The following is a 6000-nucleotide window of genomic DNA, read 5'->3' as shown; positions in this document are numbered from 1 at the left end:
ACAACTGGTCACAGGAAACACAAGGGGGAAGTGTTGTTATTACGTGTTGGAGATTGAACTCAGCGAAATGAAACAAAATAGATATGAATTGGTAGATGTAAAACTGATTATCTGCCTTGCAAATCTTCACTCAATTTGCAATTAAAAGGTTTTAACCATTTCTAAAGACCTCCTTAAATTGTTAAAAAGCAAATGTGCTACTTCAAAGGCTAAGATGTACCTGATCCAAGCCCTGATATTTCCCCTCACCTCATATGCTTTCCAAAGATGAGCAATGAATAAGGAAGAGGGAAAAACTGATGTCTTTGAATTATGGTGTTGACAAATAATTTGGAATACACTGCCAAAAGAATGGACAGATCTGTTTTGGAAGAAATACAGACAAAATGCTCCTTGGAAGTCAATACTGTGACACTTTAGCTCACTTACTTTGGGCATGTTTTGAGGAGAGATCAATCCTATCATGTTTGGTAAAGTAGAAGATCAATTAATAAGAGGAAGAAAAAAGAAGAAAGATAAAAAACCAAATGCCTAGAAATGATCAAAAGAAGATGACCTTCAATGAGATAGATTGATACAATGGCCTCCAACATTGTGAGGCTGGTGCAAGCCTGGACAGTGTTTCATTCTGTTGTACACAGGGTCGCTAGGAGCTAGAATCACCTTGATGACACATGGCAACCACAACCACAATGCTTATTTGGCCTTTAACATTATTCATATTCATAATTTACTATTTTTTCATTAGTTTATGTTTTATCTATCAAATAAAACTAAGTAATAGACTCTTGAGTGATCAGTAATATATCTCATGCAAATCTTCATATTATGATGTCTTAGAAATTATTCAGTGTTTAGGCTAATGTATCAACTTAGTACCCACAGCTCAGCCAATCTGCTATGATATGGGAGAAGAGATGGAATGAATATGGGTCATTCCTTGGAGTTAAGAAGGGAGTCACTTTTCCTGAGCCTATAGGAACGTGAACACCAAAAGAAAGTAGAAGCTCCATCAATAAGCAGGCTATACATGACCTTACACAAATGGTTTCATTTACAACAGCGTCAGCAGAAGATGATAGTGATGATACGATGATGGTGTTGAAGTTCACAACAACAAAAGAATAAGCTGAACAAACACTGGGATTTAAAGCAGAAAGAAAATAAAATATCGATAGGGAAGATATTGTTTGGTGTAACTTATAGCACTGTATGTACACACATCAAATATATAAATATATTACTACTTACTACAATAACCATAACAGAGGCATTATATAGTCGGTTATCCACATGCTATGATTTAATTGTAGTGTGATATTGAAAAGTATTTGTCAGAAACCTAATTTTTTCAGACGATTATTTTCTTTCTCATGTTTCGATCACATGAGAAACAAATGAAATGAAGAAATGACTCTGCTGCAAGATTGGCCTTATGATTTAATGAGCCAGAGAATATAAATTGATTCATAATATCAACTCCACCAGGGTGTTGCCATGTATTCTAGCCAGTTTAAAACTAAAACAAAAACTGGATTATCTGGTGTTTTCATCTTTCTTGGGGTCTACACAAGTCCTTGGACATAATAAACTCTGAACATGCCTTATAAGTGAATGAATCGGTCAGTAAATGTACTATCAAATTGTGGAAAGCAAAGAGATGATTCTCATAGTATCTTAGCACTGGCATTATGCTCCTGATGGCACTTGATACTATTTTGCCATTACACAGAAGATGTGAGACTGTACAATATGGATGGGGGTCAATCTAAAGTCAGGTAAACAAAAGATATTCCTTCCTCCCCCCCCCCACAACAATAGCAACTGAAGAGTGCATATTTAAAATAAATACATGGCATATCTTTTTTAAAAAACACTTTTATATTGAGAAAGCCTTTTTCCACAGGACTTTAAGTAATCGATAGATTCTCACTGTGTTAGATAAACAAAACAGCAGCACAGATAGCAACATCTAGGTTCATTATTCAGTCAGTGACCAGTGAACAGTTCATTTCCGAAAAACTTCACTTACCTAAACACACTCACGTGCAACCAAAGTAAAGATTTTCCAGGTAAACATTCATGTTATGCCTCTGTACGTTTTGCCACTACAAGGGAGTCTAGAGGAAAGAGAGATTAATAAATTTTCAGCCGTGCAGATGCACAAGAATATAATAATACTCTTAGTGATATTGCTGAAAAACAATTATCCAGGAGGGAAAAACTTGCACCTTCTGAAATCTACAAGAGCCATCTATTGAGTGAAGTAATTGAAAATACACATGTGGCTGTGTAAACTCTCAAAAGAACAAGTGATAAAAAATAGTTCCCTTTGTAGACAACTAGAGAATTGCTTACTTCTCTGAACTTGTCACTAAACAGAAACAAGATGTCTGATACTAGTATGTAAATAAGAACACTTTCATTCACAGAGCAGCTTCAAGTAAGATGTGCAGTGTGCCATACAGAAAAATTACAAGACCAGCTCCCTTAAGCCACGTGTACAGATGCACCTTCAATTTTATAGTCACAGCTCATTTGATCAACTCTTTTTCCTTAAATATTTTCATTGTAAATCAGGTGGGGATTTACAGAGCAGATTATCAATTTTACATTCATACATATTTTGTGTCATCTTATTCGTTGTAATTCCCACCATGTAACTTCTCTGATCCTACTTCCTCTATATGCTTCCTATTTTCATTCCTCCGTGCTGCCCTTTTAATCTCAGATAGTTGGTTATTCTAATATGTACATAACCCAATAGTGTTAATGTTCCCCTTCTCCCTGAGTCAATGCTGATTCATATGACCACCTGCTGGGTTTCTGAGAGGGTAACTGTTGACAGAGGTGGAAAGCCCAGTCTTTCTCCCGCAGAGCTGCTGGTGGTTTTGAACTGCAGACTATGTGGATTGCAGCCTATTACATAACCACTACACCCCCAGAGCCTCTTGTTCCCCTAAAGACCTATCCATTTAAAACAAAATTCTTTTTAACTGATGATAATTGAGTCACAGAGGTGAATTCAGTCCCAGGTCTGAACAGTGACTAAAAATCAGTCTCAAGGGTTTTGCCACTCTATCCCATCTGTAAGCCTGGGATCCTTTAAGATTTTGAATTTCATTACAAATGTTCTTCTCATTCCCTTCTGATATGATCCCTTTTAGAGCAGAGCATCTGCAGTAGCTGGGTATCAGCTCGTTTTAATAGCAGGACCATGGAGACTGATGTTTGCGTAATCCATTAGTCCATCACTCTTTCTTACTTCAGACCGAGAGAGATCAGTAAGTAGTTAGTTGTACCTGAGATGGCCGCTCAGACACTTTTACGATCCCAGTCTTTACTCACCAAAGCAGATTACAGAACATTGGTTTTGTGTATTATGTTTTGCCACTTGGCCTTACTGTTTTTGAGAACTGTCCATTCTCAAAGGAAGGTAGATCTGGCATTTAGAAGGCAATACCCAAAGGATATGTCAGACACGTTATGAATTAACCAGGAAGGCAATTTATTTAACAAACTTTTGGCAAATTTTCCTATGCATGCAGTGATAGTGAGGAAACCTTCTAATGGAGAGAATACGGATACATCAAAACATATCAATGAAAGGCTCAAGATTTAAAATGAATGCATAGAAATGGCAGGCAGCCGAATGAAGCAGGGATCCGGGGAGAGCATTTGTAAGTTCAAATCTTATCTCTACCATTTATTATTTGGATCAATCCCTTGAACCCTATCTTATTTATTTTTTAAATGGGATCCTACTTAATGGAGCTGTTATGAATATTAAAGGAAAACATCTAACCTAATATGTGGCACTTGCTTTAAAAAGAAGTTGCTCTAAATTAGAGAGTAGAATTGCCCCATAGGATTTCCAAGGCTGAAATATCTTTCTCCCAGGGACCAACTGGTAGGTTCATACCAGTTCATTCGCAACCGAGGGCTTACCGTCCACACCACCAGGGCTCCTAGGAATCTCCTTAAAACACAGCAACCATTGCCCCCGAGTCCATTCCTATTCATAGCAACCTTATTGGACAGAGTAGAACTGTCCCCATAAGTTTGCTAAGGCTTTTAATCTTTACTGAAGCATATTACCTCATCTCTCTCTTATGGATCAATTATTGGGTTTGAACCGCCAACCTTTTGGGTAGCAACTGAACACTTCAACCACTGCACCAACAGGGATTCTTTTCTATTAGTCTAACCCATGTGTAATAAAAATACATGTTTTATGGTATTATATGGATTATAATTAGATAAGCTTTCTTATATATATATATTAAAATCTGCATCCTTGAGATATGAGTAAACAGATTCAAATTATTCCATATGTTTCAGAAGGATAAAGGAAGTGACTTTTCATGAAGCAGTGTTTCTATCAAATTTAATAATAATTCAACAAGTTAATCCCTGACTTGAAGAGTTGTTTCATATGGAATTTCTTTTGTGTCAGTAGCAAAATACCAACATTTTCATTGTACAATATTTTGTTTCCATCAAGAATTTCTGTAGATTATGTGCATCAGGGTTGTAGTCTTTCACCATACTTACTCAGTCCGTATGCTGAGCAAAACATCTGAGAAGTGTTTTAAGGTAAAAAAGGAAATCTCGAATTCAGATATATTTTAGAGAAACTCATGTGTTAAGTCTTTAACAGGATAAAAACAGAAGGGAATCATCCAGATGAGGGAAACCATCAGCATAAGGTCATAACGGTCCCAGGATTCACAAACACACAGCCACTGAAACAGAGCATGGAGAACGAAAGAGCTTGTGACAAAATCGTGATTCGCAGCAGATCAGTTCATCATGGTTGCAGGTGAGACTACAGTAGCAGGAAATGGACCACGTTGGATATATATTTATATATATATATATATATATATATATATATATATATATATATATATATACTATTGTAGATCAGAAAAGTTTACAGGAGTGGGTCCGGACCCTCGGACCCAGGCAGTCAGAGGATGAATCATGATAACGCAACCCTAGTAACTCTGTTTCCTTCAAGGGTACACCCCGACAAGTCCCGCAAGGTTAAGCTGACTCTCCTTGGGCTGGCTAGGGGAGTGTTATAATCCACTTTCCAACCCAGTCTGCATAAAGACAAAACTGCTCACATTGCCAGTAAATGTTACAAAGAACTCAACGGGGGCTGAATCTGTATGGATTTTAAAAGACCGACTTATGCTTCCACTGTAAGGTGCATGTGTTAGTCTGGGTACTTTAGAGAAACAAATCCATAGAAACTCATGTATAAGAGAGAGTTTCTATATAAAGTTTAAGTGCACATCAAGAAAGCATCCCAACCCAGGGCTGCCCAAGCCCACAAATCCAACCCATTAACCCGTATGTCCAACACCAATCTACAAAGTCTTCCTCTGTCTCACAAAACACACACTGTGATGCTGACTGTGGGAGGAAAGCAGAGTCGGTGAGCGTGTAAGTATCTCAGCGCTGGCAGGGGTCTCCACATGGCTGCTCCTGCACCCAGGGTTGCATCGGGGTATGTTCATGTGGTTTCTCCCTGAGGATGTCTTGCAGAAAGTCGTCCTTGCAAGCTGAAGCAGAGAACTGCTAAGGCAGCTACACCGTGCTGGAACCATCAGAAAGCAAGAGATCTGAGAACTCAAAGGCGAGGCTCACTGAACCATTTATCTCTCTGCCCTTCAATTAATCCCACATGTGTTTATCGTCCAGGTTGGCACAATAAACTAACTAACTCAGTGTAGCTTTTGGCAACCCTAATGCCCAGAATTTTAGCCCTAATAAAGAAGCTAGACTATATGAAAAAGAATGAGAATATATTAATAATCTACAATATACACATGGTACAAGCTTACTTGCTGAAAACAAGGAAAACTTAAACACTTTCTGATGAAGATCAAAGATTACAGCCTTCAGTATGAAATACACCTCAACAAAGAGAAAAAATCATAACTGGATCAATAAGCAACATTACAATCAACAGAAAATGTTAGAAGTTTT

Source organism: Tenrec ecaudatus, chromosome X, assembly GCF_050624435.1.
Source record: "Tenrec ecaudatus isolate mTenEca1 chromosome X, mTenEca1.hap1, whole genome shotgun sequence".
NCBI classification, from domain to species: Eukaryota; Metazoa; Chordata; class Mammalia; order Afrosoricida; family Tenrecidae; genus Tenrec; species Tenrec ecaudatus.
The sequence above is the reverse complement of the archived record's forward strand: the minus strand, read 5'-3'. Positions refer to the sequence as shown.